This window comes from Ciconia boyciana, chromosome 30, assembly GCF_034638445.1.
Source record: "Ciconia boyciana chromosome 30, ASM3463844v1, whole genome shotgun sequence".
Taxonomy (NCBI): domain Eukaryota; kingdom Metazoa; phylum Chordata; class Aves; order Ciconiiformes; family Ciconiidae; genus Ciconia; species Ciconia boyciana.
Genome location: NC_132963.1, coordinates 1,192,285 through 1,210,562, shown reverse-complemented (window position 1 = coordinate 1,210,562; position 18,278 = coordinate 1,192,285).

Here is an 18,278-nt window from a genome sequence, read left to right as displayed (position 1 = left end):
CATCTATGGGGTGGTGGGACCCAGACGCCTGGGTTGCTTTGGGGTGGGAGGTCTATGGGGCGGTGGGACATCTGGGGTGGTGGGATGCATGGGGTGGTGGCACCCGGATGCCTGGGTCCCCTTGGGGCATCTATGGGGTGGTGGGACCCAGACGCCTGGGTTGCTTTGGGGTAGGAGGTCTATGGGGCGGTGGGAGATCGGGGGGGGGGGGCCGCAGGGGGGGGTGGCACCTGGATGCCTGGGTCCCCTTGGGGCATCTATGGGGTGGTGGGACCCAGACACCTGGGTTGCTTTGGGGTAGGAGGTCTATGGGGCGGTGGGAGATCTGGGGTGGTGGGACGCATGGGGTGGTGGCACCTGGATGCCTGGGTCCCTTTGGGGCATCTATGGGGTGGTGGGACCCAGATGCCTGGGTTGCTTTGGGGTAGGAGGTCTATGGGGTGGTGGGAGATCTGGGGTGGTGGGACGCATGGGGTGGTGGGACCTGGACACCTGGGTCCCTTTGGGGTAGGAGGTCTATGGGGCGGTGGGACATCTGGGGTGGTGGGACGCATGGGATGGTGGGATCCAGACGCCTGGGTCCCTTTGGGGTAGGAGGTCTATGGGGTGGTGGGACCCATGGGGTAGTGGGACCCGGCCACCTGGGTCACTTTGGGGTGGGAGGTCTATGGGGTGGTGAGACATCTGGGGTGGTGGGACGCATAGGGTGGTGGGACCTGGACACCTGGGTCGCTTTGGGGTAGGACATCTATGGGGTGGTGGCACCCAGATGCCTGGGTCCCTTTGGGGAGTCCATGGGGTGGTGGGACCTGGACGCCTGAGTCCCTTTGGGGCATGAGGTTCTATGGGGTGGTGGGACGCCAACACCTAGGTCCCTTTGGGTCACAGTGGTCTATGGGGTGGTGGGATGCTGACACCTAGGTCGCTTTGGGGCATCTATGGGGTGGTGGGACGTGGACACCTAGATGCCTTTGGGTCACAGTGGTCTATGGGGTGGTGGGACGCCAACACCTAGATGCCTTTGGGTCACAGTGGTCTATGGGGTGGTGGGATGCAGACACCTAGGTCCCCTTGGGGCATCTATGGGGTGGTGGGACCTGGACACCTGGGTCCCCTTGGGGCATGAAGTTCTATGGGGTGGTGGGACACTGACACCTAGATCCCTTTGGGTCACAATGGTCTACGGGGTGGTGGGACGCAGACACCTAGGTCCCTTTGGGGCATCTATGGGGTGGTGGGATGCGGTCACCTGGGTCCCTTTGGGGCAGGAGGTCTGTGGGGTGGGGGGGTGGTGGCATCTGAGCGCCTGGGGCCCCTTGAGAAGAGGGAAGGAAGTGGGCTCGACTGGCTCCGAGCGGGGGAGGAAGCCGGGAACCCGGACGCGTGGGTCCCCCCCCATGTCTCAGAGGGGCGGGTGGAGGAGCCTGAACCCGGATGCCCGCGTCACCCCGGACGCCTGGGTCCATCCACCGCCCGCCCACCTCTCCCCCGGTTGATGCTTGGACCTCCTCGGTCAGGTCCGGACGCTGCCGAGATGTGGGTCTTCATCTGCCTCCTCTTCTTCATCCCAGGTAGGGACCTTCCCTGGATGCCTGCGTCCCCCGGCGGGGCCGTGGGGGGTCATGGTGGGGGAGGAGGGGCTTCCTCTGGTCTTCAGGGGTGGAGGGGGTGATGGGTACGGTTCCCCAGATGCCTGGGTCCCTCTGGCCTTTGGGGTTGAAGGTGTCTCCAGAACATCTCCATCCATGGACCCCTGGGTCCCCAGCCACCTGGGTCCCTCAGACGCCTGGGTCCCCAAAAACACCTGCGTCCCTGGATGCCTGGGTCCCTCAGGCCTTTGGGGTTCAAGGGCTCCTCAGAACATCTCAGTGCTCAGACATCTGGGTCCCCAACCATCTGGGTCCCCAAGCATCTGGGTCCCCAACCACCTGGGTCCCCAAAACACCTGGGTCCTGGGATGTCTAGGTCCCTCCGGCCTTTGGGGTTGAAGGTGTCTCCAGAATGTCTCCATGCATGGGCTCCTGGGTCCCCAGACACCTGGGTCCTGGGACGTCTAGGTCCTTCAGCAGCCTGGGTCCCTCCGGCCTTTGGGGTTGAAGGTGTCTCCAGAACATCTCCATCCATGGACTTCTGGGTCCCCAGACACCTGGGTGCTGGGACGTCTAGGTCCCTCTGGCCTTTGGGGTTGAAGGTGTCTCCAGAACATCTCCATCCATGGACTTCTGGGTCCCCAGACACCTGGGTGCTGGGACGTCTAGGTCCCTCTGGCCTTTGGGGTTGAAGGTGTCTCCAGAACATCTCCATCCATGGACTTCTGGGTCCCCAGACACCTGGGTGCTGGGACGTCTAGGTCCCTCTGGCCTTTGGGGTTGAAGGTGTCTCCAGAACATCTCCACCCATGGACTCCTGGGTCTCCAAAACACCTAGGTCCTGGGATGTCTAGGTCCCTCTGGTCTTTGGGGTTGAAGGTGTCTCCAGAAAATCTCCATCCATGGACTTCTGGGTCCCCAGACACCTGGGTGCTGGGACGTCTAGGTCCCTCTGGCCTTTGGGGTTGAAGGTGTCTCCAGAACATCTCCACCCATGGACTCCTGGGTCTCCAAAACACCTAGGTCCTGGGATGTCTAGGTCCCTCTGGTCTTTGGGGTTGAAGGTGTCTCCAGAAAATCTCCATCCATGGACTTCTGGGTCCCCAGACACCTGGGTGCTGGGACATCTAGGTCCCTCTGGCCTTTAGGGTTGAAGGTGTCTCCAGAACATCTCCATCCATGGACTTCTGGGTCCCCAGACACCTGGGTGCTGGGACATCTAGGTCCCTCTGGCCTTTGGGGTTGAAGGTGTCTCCAGAACATCTCCATCCATGGACTTCTGGGTCCCCAGACACCTGGGTGCTGGGACGTCTAGGTCCCTCTGGCCTTTGGGGTTGAAGGTGTCTCCAGAACATCTCCACCCATGGACTCCTGGGTCTCCAAAACACCTAGGTCCTGGGATGTCTAGGTCCCTCTGGCCTTTGGGGTTGAAGGTGTCTCCAGAACATCTCCATCCATGGACTTCTGGGTCCCCAGACACCTGGGTGCTGGGACGTCTAGGTCCCTCTGGCCTTTGGGGTTGAAGGTGTCTCCAGAACATCTCCACCCATGGACTCCTGGGTCTCCAAAACACCTAGGTCCTGGGATGTCTAGGTCCCTCTGGTCTTTGGGGTTGAAGGTGTCTCCAGAAAATCTCCATCCATGGAATTCTGGGTCCCCAGACACCTGGGTGCTGGGACATCTAGGTCCCTCTGGCCTTTGGGGTTGAAGGTGTCTCCAGAACATCTCCATCCATGGACTTCTGGGTCCCCAGACACCTGGGTGCTGGGACGTCTAGGTCCCTCTGGCCTTTGGGGTTGAAGGTGTCTCCAGAACATCTCCATCCATGGACTTCTGGGTCCCCAGACACCTGGGTGCTGGGACGTCTAGGTCCCTCTGGCCTTTGGGGTTGAAGGTGTCTCCAGAACATCTCCACCCATGGACTCCTGGGTCTCCAAAACACCTAGGTCCTGGGATGTCTAGGTCCCTCTGGCCTTTGGGGTTGAAGGTGTCTCCAGAACATCTCCATCCATGGACTTCTGGGTCCCCAGACACCTGGGTGCTGGGACGTCTAGGTCCCTCTGGCCTTTGGGGTTGAAGGTGTCTCCAGAACATCTCCACCCATGGACTCCTGGGTCTCCAAAACACCTAGGTCCTGGGATGTCTAGGTCCCTCTGGCCTTTGGGGTTGAAGGTGTCTCCAGAACATCTCCATCCACGGACTCCTGGGTCCCTGGACACCTGGGTCCCTGCCCACCTTATTCCCTGGACTACTGGGTCCCCAAAACATCTCAATCCCCCCCAAACACCTGAGTCCCTTCCACCTTCTTCAGGCTCCCTGTCCTCATGCCCTAACCTGGTGACCAGTCCAACGGAGGTGGTAGCCACGTCGGGTTCCTGCCTCTACATCTCCTGCCGCTATAACCTGTGCCAAGCGGGATCGGAAGCCCAGCTCCATACCCTCCGTTGGATCACTCACCCCTTTTTTGATAAGGAGAAGCAAGATTTTAGGGGGCAGATCATGAGCGACCTCCAAAGGACCCCGACGGCTAACGAGGGCGACTGTAGCCTCGTCCTCCCCCACCTCCAAGCCAAAGATGCCGGTGTCTACGGGTTGCGGTTGGTGACCAATTCCAGCCGTCGGAGCGCCAAAAACCTGCGGTGGATGCACCGTGTCACCGTCAATGTCACCGGTAGGGACAGGCGGCTGCCTGACGCCCCCCTTGTGTCGTCATCTCCCCGTCACCCCTGTTGTCCCACCATTGTCCCCACAACTGTCCCCCCCATTGTCACCCCCTTGTCCCCCCCCAATTGTCCCTCTTTGTCCCCCCCATTGTCATGCCCTTGTCCCCCATTGTCACCCCCTTGTCCCCCCACAATTGTCCCCCTTTGTCCCCCCATTGTCACCCCTTGTCCCCCATTATACCACCATTGTCCCCACAATTGTCCCCCATTGTCATCCCCTTGTCCCCCCAATTGTCCCCTTTGTCCCCCATTGTCACCCCCTTGTCCCCCCCAATTGTCCCCCTTTGTCCCCCCATTGTCACCCCTTGTCCCCCATTATACCACCATTGTCCCCACAATTGTCCCCTCTGTCCCCCCCCATTGTCACCCCCTTGTCCCCCCCACAATTGTCCCCCTTTCTCCCCCATTGTCACCCCCTTGTCCCCCCATTATACCACCATTGTCCCCACAATTGTCCCCCCATTGTCATCCCCTTGTCCCCCCCAATTGTCCCCCTTTGTCCCCCCATTGTCACCCCTTGTCCCCCATTATACCACCATTGTCCCCACAATTGTCCCCCCATTGTCATCCCCTTGTCCCCCCACAATTGTCCCCCTTTGTCCCCTCCATTGTCACCCCTTGTCCCCCCATTATACCACCATTGTCCCCACAATTGTCCCCCTCTGTCCCCCCATTGTCATGCCCTTGTCCCCCCACAGTTGTCCCCTTTGTCCCCCATTGTCACCCCCTTGTCCCCCATTATACCACCATTGTCCCCACAATTGTCCCCCTCTGTCCCCCCATTGTCACCCCCTTGTCCCCCCACAATTGTCCCCCTTTGTCCCCCCATTGTCACCCCTTGTCCCCCCATTATACCACCATTGTCCCCACAATTGTCCCCCCCATTGTCATCCCCTTGTCCCCCCCAATTGTCCCTCTTTGTCCCCCCATTGTCACCCCCTTGTCCCCCATTATACCACCATTGTCCCCACAATTGTCCCCTCTGTCCCCCCATTGTCATCCTCTTGTCCCCCCAATTGTCCCTCTTTGTCCCCCCATTGTCACCCCCTTGTCCCCCCATTAAACCACCATTGTCCCCACAATTGTCCCCTCTGTCCCCCCATTGTCATCCTCTTGTCCCCCCCAATTGTCCCTCTTTGTCCCCCATTGTCACCCCCTTGTCCCCCATTAAACCACCATTGTTCCCACAATTGTCCCCCATTGTCATCCCCTTGTCCCCCCCCACAATTGTCCCCCTTTGTCCCCCATTGTCACCCCCTTGTCCCCCATTATACCACCATTGTCCCCACAATTGTCCCCCTTTGTCCCCCTTTGTCCCCCCATTGTCACCCCTTTGTCCCTCCATTTCCCCCTTGTCCCCCGTTGTCCCTCCTTTACCCCTCCTTGTACCCACCTTGTCCCTCTTTGTCCCCCCTATTGTCATCACCTTGTCCCCCATTATCCCCCATTGCCCCCATTTGTCCCCCTTGTCCCCCATCCCCCATATTGTCCCCCATTGTCCTCTCCTTGTCCCCCCATTGCCCCCCATTTGTCCCCCATTATCCCCCATCCCCCCATTGCCCCCCATTTGTCCCCCATTATCCCACCCCTTGTGCCCCCATTATCCCCATCTTGTCCCCCACTGTACCCATCTTGTCCCCCTTTGTCACCCCCTCTTGTCTCCCCGTCGCTGCATATCACCCTCCCTCACCCCCTCCAACTCTCCCCCCCGACACCTCTCGCAGACACCCCTCCTGCCCCCCACCTATGGCCGGACCCAGCCCCCCTCACCCAAGGCTACAGGACCACCTTTGGGTGCTGGGTGCCCCCCGCCTGCCCCGAAGAGACCCCTACCCTCACCTTGGAGGGACCCGTCACCAGGATACCGGGGGTCCACATGGACACTTGGACCCCCCCGGACACTGTCACGTCCTTCCCGGTTCTCGGCATCTCCTTGGCCTTCGAGCCCCTTTGGTACCGCGATGGGAGCCTCCTCGAGTGCGTCTTTCGGGGGGCCGACGGAAAGACCGTCACCCGCGTGTCCCGGAAGCTCCAGGTCAACTGTGAGATATGGGGTGGGGGTCCTTGGGGGGGTGGGGGGGTTAGGGGTGTCCTTGGGGGGTTACGGGGTCCCCTGAGCACCTGCGTTCCTCATATAAAGGTTATGGGGAGTCTTGGGGGTGGGGGTGGGGGCTGCAGATGATCCTGGCCTGGGGTGTCCCACCACCTTTAGATCCACTTTGAGATATTGGGGGGGTGTCCCTGGGGGTCGTTGGGGGTTATGGAGGTCCCCTGGATACCTGGGTCCCACATATGGGGGCTATGGGGGTCTTGGGTGTGTGTGTGGGGTGGTCCTAGCGTGGGTGTCCCACCAGCTTTGGGTCCGCTGTGAGACATTGCGGGGGGGTCCTTGGGGGTCCCTGGGGTTGTGGGGCCCCTGGACTCCTGGGTCTCCCCATATGGGGGTTATGGGGGGGGTCTTGGGGGCTGTAGTTGTGGTCTGGGTGTCCCACCAGCTTCAGGTCTGCTGTGAGATACTGGGGGGTCCCTGGGGGGTTATGGGGGTCCTACAGACTCCTGGGTCCCCCATATGGGGATTATGGGGTGTCTTGGGGGGCCACGGGGGGTTCTGGGTGTGTACAGGGGGCTGGGGGGGGTCCCTAGAGGGACCTATGGGGGCTATGGGGGTCCTGCGGTTGGCCTGAGGGGGTGGGGGCCTGGAGGAATTTTGGGGGTCCCTGGGGTACTTATGGGATTCTAGAGGCGCGTGTAGGACCCATAGTGGTCTATACTGGTCCGTCCCCAGATGCCCCGCGGGACGTGCAGGTGGAGGTGACGCCGTTGTCCCCCGTCCACGAGGGCCGGGAGGTGACGCTGAGCTGCCGGGACTCAGCCAACCCTCCGTCCTACGCCTACACCTGGAGCTTGGAGGGCCGGATCCTGCCCCACAACAAGGCCCAGATCCTGCTGCAGCCCGCCCAGGCCATAGATGGTGGCTCCTACACCTGCCAGGCCACCAACATCGTGGGGACAACCAAGTCCCTCCCTACCACCCTTGAGGTCTACTGTGAGTGGGGCAAGATGGCGGTGGAGGGTGGGGCAAGATGGTGGCAGAGGGTGGGGCAAGATGGCGGTGGAGGGTAGGGCAAGATGGCGGAGGGTGGGGCGAGATGGCGGTGGAGGGTGGGGCAAGATGGCGGAGGGTGGGGCGAGATGGCGGTGGAGGGTGAGGCAAGATGGCGGTGGAGGGTGGGGCAAGATGGTGGAGGGTGGGGCGAGATGGAGGTGGAGGGTGGGGCAAGATGGTGGAGGGTGGGGCAAGATGGTGGCAGAGGGCGGGGCAAGATGGTGGTGGTGGGTGTGGCAAGATAGCTGTAGAGGGCGGGGCAAGATGGCAGCATGGAGACCTGTCAATCACCCTTAGCCCCACCCCAGAAGGCACTTGTCAATCACCCTTAGCCCCACCCTGATTAAACTGCCAATCACACTTAGTCCCAGCCCATGAAGCACCTGTCAATCACCCTTTGTCCCGCCCCATGATGAAACTGTCACCCTTAGCCCCACCCTGATGAAACTGTCAATCACCCTTTGTCCTGCCCCATGATGAAACTGTCAATCACCCTTAGCCCCACCCTGATGAAACTGTCAATCACACTTAGTCGCAGCCCATGAAACAACTGTCAATCACCCTTTGTCCCGCCCCATGATGAAACTGTCACCCTTAGCCCCACCCTGATGAAACTGTCAATCACATTTGTCCCACCCCATGATGAAACTGTCAATCACCCTTTGTCCTGCCTCATGATGAAACTGTCAATCACCCTTAGCCCCACCCTGATGAAACTGTCAATCACACTTAGTCCCAGCCCATGAAGCAACTGTCAATCACCCTTTGTCCCACCCCATGATGAAACTGTCAATCACCCTTAGCCCCACCCTGATGAAACTGTCAATCACATTTGTCCCACCCCATGATGAAACTGTCAATCACCCTTAGCCCCAGCCTGATGAAACTGTCAATCACCCTTTGTCCCACCCCATGATGAAACTGTCAATCACCCTTAGCCCCACCCTGATGAAACTGTCAATCACCCTTTGTCCTGCCCCATGATGAAACTGTCAATCACCCTTAGCCCCACCCTGATGAAACTGTCAATCACCCTTTGTCCCACCCCATGATGACACTGTCAATCACCCTTTGTCCCGCCCGTGATGACACTGTCAATCACCCTTAGCCCCACCCTGATGAAACTGTCAATCACCCTTCGTCCCACCCCGTGATGACACTGTCAATCACCCTTAGCCCCACCCTGATGAAACTGTCAATCACCCTTAGTCCCGCCCCATGATGAAACTGTCAATCACCCTTAGCCCCACCCTGATGAAACTGTCAATCACATTTGTCCCACCCTGATGAAACTGTCAATCACATTTGTCCCACCCCATGATGAAACTGTCAATCACCCTTAGCCCCACCCTGATGAAACTGTCAATCACATTTGTCCCACCCCATGATGAAACTGTCAATCACCCTTAGCCCCACCCTGATGAAACTGTCAATCACCCTTTGTCCCGCCCCGTGATGACACTGTCAATCACCCTTAGCCCCACCCTGATGAAACTGTCAATCACCCTTAGTCCCACCCCATGATGAAACTGTCAATCACCCTTAGCCCCACCCTGATGAAACTGTCAATCACCCTTAGCCCCACCCCATGAGGCACCTGTCAATCACCCTTAGTCCCACCCCATGATGAAACCGTCACTCACCCTTTAGCCCCACCCACATGCCACCTGCCAATCATCCATCACCCTGCCCAACGAGGCGCCTGCCAATCACCCTCACCCCTCCTCTTTCTGGCCCTGTGGGCGTGGCCAGAACCTCTCCCAACCAATGACCGCCCGCAGACGCCCCGCGGGACGTGCGGGTGGAGGTGACGCCATCGTCCCCCGTCCACGAGGGCTGGGAGGTGACGCTGAGCTGCCGGGACTCCTCCAACCCCCCGTCCCACACCTACACCTGGAGCTTGGAGGGCCGGATCCTGCCCCACAGCAAGGCCCAGGTCCTCCTACGTCCCACCAATGCCACAGATGGTGGCTCCTACACCTGCCAGGCCACCAACACCATGGGGACATCCAAGTCCCTCCCCACCACCCTTGAGGTCTACTGTGAGTGGGGCAAGATGGCGGTGGAGGGTGGGGCAAGAAGGTGTGGGGCTGGGAGATGGGGCTGTGGGGTGTTCAAGGTGGTGGTGGGGTGGTCAAGATGGCCGTGGGGTGGGCAAGGTGGCAATGGGGTGGTCAAGATGGCCGTGGGGTGAGCAAGATGGTTGTAGGGTGGTCAAGGTGGCCGTGGGGTGGTCAAGATGGCTGTGTGGTGGTCAAGATGGTTGTGGGGTGGTCAAGATGGTTGTAGGGTGGTCAAGGTGGCCGTGGGGTGGTCAAGATGGCTGTGTGGTGGTCAAGATGGCTGTGGGGTGGTCAAGATGGTTGTAGGGTGGTCAAGGTGGCCGTGGGGTGGTCAAGATGGCCGTGGGGTGAGCAAGATGGTTGTGGGGTGGTCAAGGTGGCCGTGGGGTGGTCAAGATGGTTGTGGGGTGGTCAAGGTGGCCGTGGGGTGGTCAAGGTGGCCGTGGGGTGGTCAAGATGGTTGTAGGGCGGTCAAGGTGGCCATGTGGTGGTCAAGATGGTTGTGGGGTGGTCAAGATGGTGGTAGGGTGGTCAAGATGGCCATAAGGTGGTCAAGGTGGTGGTGATGTGGTCATGGTGGCCATAGGGTGGTCAAGATGGCCATAGGGTGGCCAAGGTGGAGGTTGGGTGGTCAACATGGTAGCATGGTGGTCAGGGAGGCCGTGAGGTGGTCAAGGTGGCCATGGGGTCTTCAAGATGGCCGTAGGGGGGTCAAGGTCACCATAGGTGGTCAAGATGGCCACAGGGTGGTCAAGGTGGTGGTGGTAGGCTGGTCATGGTGGCCGTAGGGTGGTCAAGGTGGCCATAGGGTGCTCAGAGTGGCTATAGGATGGGGGTGTGGCACATGTCCCTTCAGCCAATCCCCTTTAGCCACGCCCCATCCCCTTAGCCCCGCCTCTCCCCCCTCCCTAGACCCTCCCCGAGCGGCCACCTTGGAGACCGTGACCTCTCTACCGGCGCTTGTGGGTTCCTACGTCACCTTACGCTGCGTCCTCGGCCCCGCCCACCCCGCTCCCTCTTCCATCCAATGGCAACGCAACAACCGCTGGGAGGTCAACACCCCCGGCCCCACCCTCAGCTTCAACGCCGACCCCGCCCGTGCTGGCGTCTACCGTTGCATTGGCCAAAATCCTGCCGGCATCGCCACCTCCCCGCCCCTGTCCGTCGTCGTCTGGTGTGAGTGGCGGTTTCGAGTGTCCCCCCCCGTGCCCAAATCAGTGGGGGCGGTTTTGGGGGTCCCGGAGGGCAGTTTCATGCCCCCCCCAGTTTCCCGGCCCACAAACGGCGGTTTCAAGCCCCCAACAATAATTTCGGGCTCCCCCTACCCCAAATGATGGTTTCAAGCCCCCCCGGTGGTTTTAAGCCCACCCCAGCCCTCTTTTGATCCTCCCAACTCCAAATATCGGTTTCAAGCCCCCCAACAGCAGTTTCTCTCCCCAGACACCCCCAGCCCATGATTTTGACTCTCCCAAGCCCTAAATGACAGTTTCAAGCCCCCACTTGAGCTTTTGAGCCCCCCAACCCCCAAAATAATTGTCAAGCCCCCCAAGCCCCATCGATGGCAGCTCCTCTTCCCCCAGGCTCCCCCACCCCAAATATCGGTTTCAAGACCCCCCGGCCCCATTGATGGCAGGTCCTCAGGTCCCCAGACTGTAGTTTTGAGCCCCCAAGCCTAAAATGACAGTTTCAAGCCCCCCCCCAGGTCTCTAGAGCCCCCACTCCAAATATCAGTTTCAAGCCCTCCCCAAATCCTAAATGACAGTTTCAAGCCCCTCCTTGAGCTCTTTTGAGCCTCCCCAACTCCAAAAATTGATTTTAAGCCCCTGACCCCAAGCCCTAAATGACAGTTTCAAGCCCCTCCATGAGAACTCTAGAACCCCCCACCCCCAAATATCGGTTTCAAGCCCTCCCCAAGCCCTAAATGAGAGTTTCAAGCTCCTCCTTGAGCTCTTTAGAGCCCCCCAACCCCAAATATCAGTTTTAAGCCCTCCCCAAGCCCTAAATGAGAGTTTCAAGCTCCTCCTTGAGCTCTTTAGAGCCCCCCCAACCCCAAATATCAGTTTCAAGCCCTCCCTGAACCCTAAATGAGAGTTTCAAGCTCCTCCTTGAGCTCTTTAGAGCCCCCCCAACCCCAAATATCAGTTTCAAGCCCTCCCTGAGCCCTAAATGAGAGTTTCAAGCCCCTCCTTGAGAACTCTAGAATCCCCCCACCCCCAAATATCAGTTTCAAGCCCTCCCCAAGCCCTAAATGAGAGTTTCAAGCTCCTCCTTGAGCTCTTTTGAGCCCCCCCAACCCCAAATATCAGTTTCAAGCCCTCCCTGAGGCCTAAATGAGAGTTTCAAGCTCCTCCTTGAGCTCTTTTGAGCCCCCCACCCCCAAATATCAGTTTCAAGCCCTCCCTGAGCCCTAAATGAGAGTTTCAAGCCCCTCCTTGAGAACTCTAGAACCCCCCACCCCCAAATATCAGTTTCAAGCCCTCCCCAAGCCCTAAATGAGAGTTTCAAGCTCCTCCTTGAGCTCTTTAGAGCCCCCCAACCCCAAATATCAGTTTCAAGCCCTCCCTGAACCCTAAATGAGAGTTTCAAGCTCCTCCTTGAGCTCTTTAGAGCCCCCCAACCCCAAATATCAGTTTCAAGCCCTCCCTGAGGCCTAAATGAGAGTTTCAAGCTCCTCCTTGAGCTCTTTTGAGCCCCCCAACCCCAAATATCAGTTTCAAGCCCTGACCCTGAACCCTAAATGAGAGTTTCAAGCTCCTCCTTGAGAACTCTTTAGAGCCCCCCCAACCCCAAATATCAGTTTTAAGCCCTCCCCAAGCCCTAAATGAGAGTTTCAAGCTCCTCCTTGAGCTCTTTTGAGCCCCCCCACCCCCAAATATCAGTTTCAAGCCCTCCCTGAGCCCTAAATGAGAGTTTCAAGCCCCTCCTTGAGAACTCTAGAACTCCCCACCCCCAAATATCAGTTTCAAGCCCTCCCCAAGCCCTAAATGAGAGTTCCAAGCTCCTCCTTGAGCTCTTTTGAGCCCCCAACCCCAAATATCAGTTTCAAGCCCTCCCCAAGCCCTAAATGAGAGTTTCAAGCTCCTCCTTGAGCTCTTTTGAGCCCCCCAACCCCAAATATCGGTTTCAAGTCCCCCAACTCCGACTAACGGCAGTTTTTCTTCCCCCACCTCCAGACCCCCCCAAGAGCGTACGGGTGCTGCAGAGTCCGAGGGGTCCCGTGGTGGCTGGGCAAGGCCCGGTGCGATTTTACTGCCAGGTCGGAGCCGCCGAGCCCCCCAAGTTCACGATCAGTTGGTTCAAGAACGGGCAGGAGCTGCCTGTACCTACCCCCGACCTGCTCCTGCCCGGCCCCGAGCCTGCCGACGCTGCTGCCTACGCCTGCCAGGCCCGAAACGACGTGGGGGTCACCCGCAGCCCCCCCGTTACCCTCGACGTCCGCTGTGAGTCGCACCCCAAAATTCCCCGAGGGGGACCCAGGCGTCCGGGTGGCCTTACCCAGAGACCCCTTTATCCCCTTTCCCTCTCCCCATGGGAAGGACCCAGGTGGCTGGGCACCCCAAAAAAGTGGACCCAGGCATCTGGGACCCCCAAAAAAGGGACCTAGGCATCTGGGACCCCCCAAAAAGTGGACCCAGGTGTCTGGGCCCCCCAATAAAGTGGACCCAGGCATCTGGGCACCCCAAAAAAAGTGGACCCAGGAGTCTGGGACCCCCAAAAAAGGGACCCAGGCATCTGGGACCCCCCAAAAATGTGGACCCAGGCATTTGGGCACCCCAATAAAGTGGACCCAGGCATTTGGGATCCCCCAAAAAGTGGACCCAGATGTCTGGGCCCCCCAAAAAAGGGATCCAGGCATGTGGGACCCCCAAAAAAGTGGACCCAGGCGTCTGGGACCCCCAAAAAAGGGACACAGGCATCTGGGCACCCCAAAAACAGTGGACCCAGGAGTCTGGGACCCCCAAAAGAGGGACCCAGGCGTCTGGGACCCCCAAAAAAGGGACCCAGGCATCTGGGATCCCCCAAAAAGTGGACCCAGGAGTCTGGGACCCCCCAAAAAAGTGGACCCAGGCATCTGGGACCCCCAAAAAAGGGACACAGGCATCTGGGCACCCCAAAAACAGTGGACCCAGGAGTCTGGGACCCCCAAAAAAGTGGACCCAGGCGTCTGGGCACCCCAAAAAAGGGACCCAGGCATCTGGGATCCCCCAAAAAGTGGACCCAGGAGTCTGGGACCCCCCAAAAAAGTGGACCCAGGCATCTGGGACCCCCAAAAAAGGGACCCAGGCATCTGGGCACCCCAAAAACAGTGGACACAGGCATTTGGGCACCCCAATAAAGTGGACCCAGGCATCTGGGATCCCCCAGAAAAGGGACCCAGGCATCTGGAACCCCCAAAAAAAGGGATCCAGGCATGTGGGACCCCCCAAAAATGTGGACCCAGGCATCTGGGCACCCCAAAAAAGAGACCCAGGCGTCTGGGACCCCCAAAAAAAGTGGACCCAGGCATCTGGGACCCCCAAAAAAGGGACCCAGGCATCTGGGCACCCCAAAAAAAGTGGACCCAGGTGTCTGGGCCCCCCAATAAAGTGGACCCAGGCATTTGGGATCCCCCAAAAAGTGGACCCAGGTGTCTGGGCCCCCCAATAAAGTGGACCCAGGCATTTGGGATCCCCCAAAAAGTGGACCCAGGTGTCTGGGCCCCCCAATAAAGTGGACCCAGGCATTTGGGATCCCCCAAAAAGTGAATCCAGGTGTCTGGGCCCCCCAAAAAAGTGGACCCAGGCATCTGGAACCCCCAAAAAAGGGACCCAGGCATCTGGGACCCCCCAAAAATGTGGACCCAGGCATTTGGGCACCCCAATAAAGTGGACCCAGGCATTTGGGATCCCCCAAAAAGTGGACCCAGGTGTCTGGGCCCCCCAAAAAAGTGGAACTAGGCATGTGGGCACCCCAAAAAAGGGACCCAGGCGTCCGGGTGCTGATGTTTGTGCCGCAGTCGGCCCCCAGGAGGTCGAGCTGGAGCCGGATCCGAGTCAATGGGTGCAGGAGCTGAGCGACGTCACCCTACGGTGCCGCGCCACCGCCCGCCCCCCACCCAGAGCCTTCGAGTGGTTTTGGGATGGGCGATCCCTCGGGCAGAGCCCCGAGGGGTTATGGGTGCTCCGGGCGGTAGAGACCCAGGCGTCTGGGCGGTATCGGTGCCGCGTCACCAATGACATCGCCACCGCTGACTCCTCTGATGTCATCGTCACTGTCTACTGTAAGGGTCAGAGGCGTTCGGGCACCCCTTGGGGCACCCCTGCCCTATGGGACCCACATGTTTGGGTCCCCTTGGGGCACCCCTGCCCTATGGGACCCATGTGTTTGGGCCCCCTTGGGGCACCTCGTCCCTATGGGGGATCCCTTGGGGCACCCCTACCCTATGGGACCCACACATTCGGGTCCCCTTGGGGCACCCCTGCCCTATGGGACCCCTTGGGGCACCCCTACCCTATGGGACCCATGCGTTCAGGCCCCCTTGGGGCACCCCTGCCCTATGGGAACCAGGCATCGGGGACCCCTTGGGACACCCCTGCCCTATGGAGAACCCTTGGGGCACCCCTGCCCTATGGGACCCACATGTTCGGGTCCCCTTGGGGCACCCCTACCCTATGGGATCCACACGTTTGGGCCCTCTTGAGACACCCTTACTCTATGGGACCCCTTGGGGCACCCCTACCCTATGGGACCCATGCGTTTGGGCCCTCCTGAGGCACCCCTGCCCTATGGGGGACCCCTTGGGGCACCCCTACCCTATGGGACCCACGCATTTGGGCCCTCCTGAGGCACCCCTGCCCTATGGGACCCCTATGGGGGACCCCTGCCCTATGGGGGACCCCTTGGGACACCCCTACCCTATGGGACCCAGGCATCGGGGAACCCTTGGGGCCGAGGCATCTGGGGCAGGTTGGGTGGTGGGTGGGAAGGGACCCAGGCATTTGGGGCTGGGGGGGGACCCAGGCATCCGGGCCTCCCCTCTGCCTCTCCGCCTCCCCCACAGACTCCACCGCCACCATCCTCCGAAAGACCTTCCTGGGTGTCGGCGTGGGGCTGAGCATCCTCCTGGTGCTGGGCACCCTTGGGTGCTTCCTCCGCCGCCGGTGAGCCGGGGGACCCAGGCGTCCGGGTTCTCCTCCTTCCCCACCCTCCTTCTTATTCCCCCCCCGAGGGACCCAGGCATTTTGGGGGGACCCAGGCATTTTGGGGGGACCCAGCCATCTGGGCTGTCCCTATAGGTGGCGGCGGCAGATGGCAGCCGATGAGGAACCCGTGGTAGAACCATCAGGAACCTTCTTCCTCCGCGGTAAAAAGGTAAGATACCCCCTCACCCACCCACCCCCGACGCTTGGGTCCCTCCTGGATGCCTGGGTCCTCAAGGTGCTACTTGAGGGGTCACCCATCTTCCCGCAGCCCCTGACGCCTGGGTCCCCACGACCTCCTCGTGCTCCTGATGAGGCCGAGACCATCAGCTACTCATCGTTGGTGTCGCTTCCTGGGTCTGGCTCTGTCCCCAGGTAACCCCCCACGCCCCCCAATCCCAGAAAGGACCCAGGTATTTGGGCACCGTTGACAACCCCCCCGCCCCCTTCTTTGTCACTTTGTCACCGTGTCCCCCCAACCCCAGGCTGCGAGGGGACACCGTTGTCTACACTGTCCTCAAGAGGAACAACGGTGCTGCAAAGGTACCTGTATCCTCCATGTCCCGCTGTGACTCCCTCGATGTGTCCCATGTCCTCCATGTCCCGATGTCCCTCATGTCCCCCTTGATGTCCCCCTTGATGTCCCCCATGTCCCCAATGTTTCCCTTGATGTCCCCATATCCCTGTTGATGTCCTTGATGTCCCCATATCCCCAATAACCTCAATGTCCCCCATGTCCCCCTTGATGTCCCCCGTGTCCCCAATAACCTCTATGTCCCCCACGTCCCCTCGATGTCCCCGTGTCCCCAATAACCTCTATGTCCCCCACGTCCCCCTTGATGTTCCCCATGTCCCCAATAACCTCTATGTCCCCCACGTCCCCCTCGATGTCCCCCGTGTCCCCAATAACCTCTATGTCCCCCATGTCCCCCTCGATGTCCCCCGTGTCCCCAATAACCTCAATGTCCCCCTCTATGTCCCCTATCTCCCCAATAACCTAATGCCCTCCACGTCCCCAATGTTCCCCTTGATGTCCCCATATCCCTGTTGATGTCCTTGATGTCCCCCATGTCCCCAATAACCTCTATGTCCCCCATGTCCCCCTCGATGTCCCCCGTGTCCCCAATAACCTCTATGTCCCCCGTGTCCCCAATAACCTCTATGTCCCCCACGTCCCCGTCGATGTCCCCCGTGTCCCCAATAACCTCTATGTCCCCCATGTCCCCCTCGATGTCCCCCGTGTCCCCAATAACCTCTATGTCCCCCTCGATGTCCCCCATGTCCCCAATAACCTCAATGTCCCCCATGTCCTGCTCGATGTCCCCCGTGTCCCCAATAACCTCTATGTCCCCCTCGATGTCCCCCGTGTCCCCAATAACCTCTATGTCCCCCTCGATGTCCCCCATGTCCCCAATAACCTCTATGTCCCCCACGTCCCCTCGATGTCCCCCGTGTCCCCAATAACCTCTATGTCCCCCACGTCCCCCTCGATGTCCCCCGTGTCCCCAATAACCTCTATGTCCCCCACGTCCCCCTCGATGTCCCCCGTGTCCCCAATAACCTCTATGTCCCCCTCGATGTCCCCCATGTCCCCAATAACCTCTATGTCCCCCACGTCCCCCTCGATGTCCCCCGTGTCCCCAATAACCTCTATGTCCCCCACGTCCCCTCGATGTCCCCCATGTCCCCAATAACCTCTATGTCCCCCATGTCCCCAATAACCTCAATGTCCCCCATGTCCCCCTCGATGTCCCCCGTGTCCCCAATAACCTCAATGTCACTCTTGTCCTCCTCGATGTCCCCCCCACGTGTCCCCATCCCCTGTGACAGCCACTGTCCATCCCCACAGGCCACCGAAGGTCCTGACTATGAGAACGTCCCACCTGGTCCCAGCAACAGAGATAGGGACAGGGATGGGGACAGGGATGGGACACTGGTCTACGCCGCTCTGGCCCTGTCCCCCCTGGGGACACCACAGGAACATGCGGGGGCCGTTGGGGACACCGTCGAGTACGCCGCCCTGAAGCACTGAGACCTTGGGGACACCAAGACACGAGGAAGTGGCCACCACGGGGACATTTCCCTGTCCCCCTGATATAAAATGTCCACTGGGACATGAGAACTTGGCCACCAGGGGGACACAGGAACATGGGCCACCGTGGTGCACATGGCCACCATGGGGTTCACCCAATGTCATCTCAGCGGTGACATTGAGGAGATAGGGACATCGAGGACATGGTGGTGACCACTTCACGATCAGGACCCTGGCCACCATGGGGGAGATGCCTCAACCATGACCACCACCACCACCCTGGGGACACCAGGGATATGACCGCCACCGCTGCGGTAGACTTAGCAGGACACGGATGGTGACATGCCACCGTCACCGAGAAAGCCACCAAACCCCAATAAAATCATCTTCTAGGTGAATTAATTGGCCTGGACACCTGGGTCCCTTGCGGTGGTGGGGGGGGACACCCGGATGTGTGGGTCCTCCTCTACTGTGACCCACGTCCCTGTGGTTAGACCGGTGGCAGGGGGGTGGCGAGGGCGGAAGGGGGAGGAGTGGCAGCCCGGATGCGTGGGTCCCTTGGGTGGGGGGAAGGGGAGATGGCCGG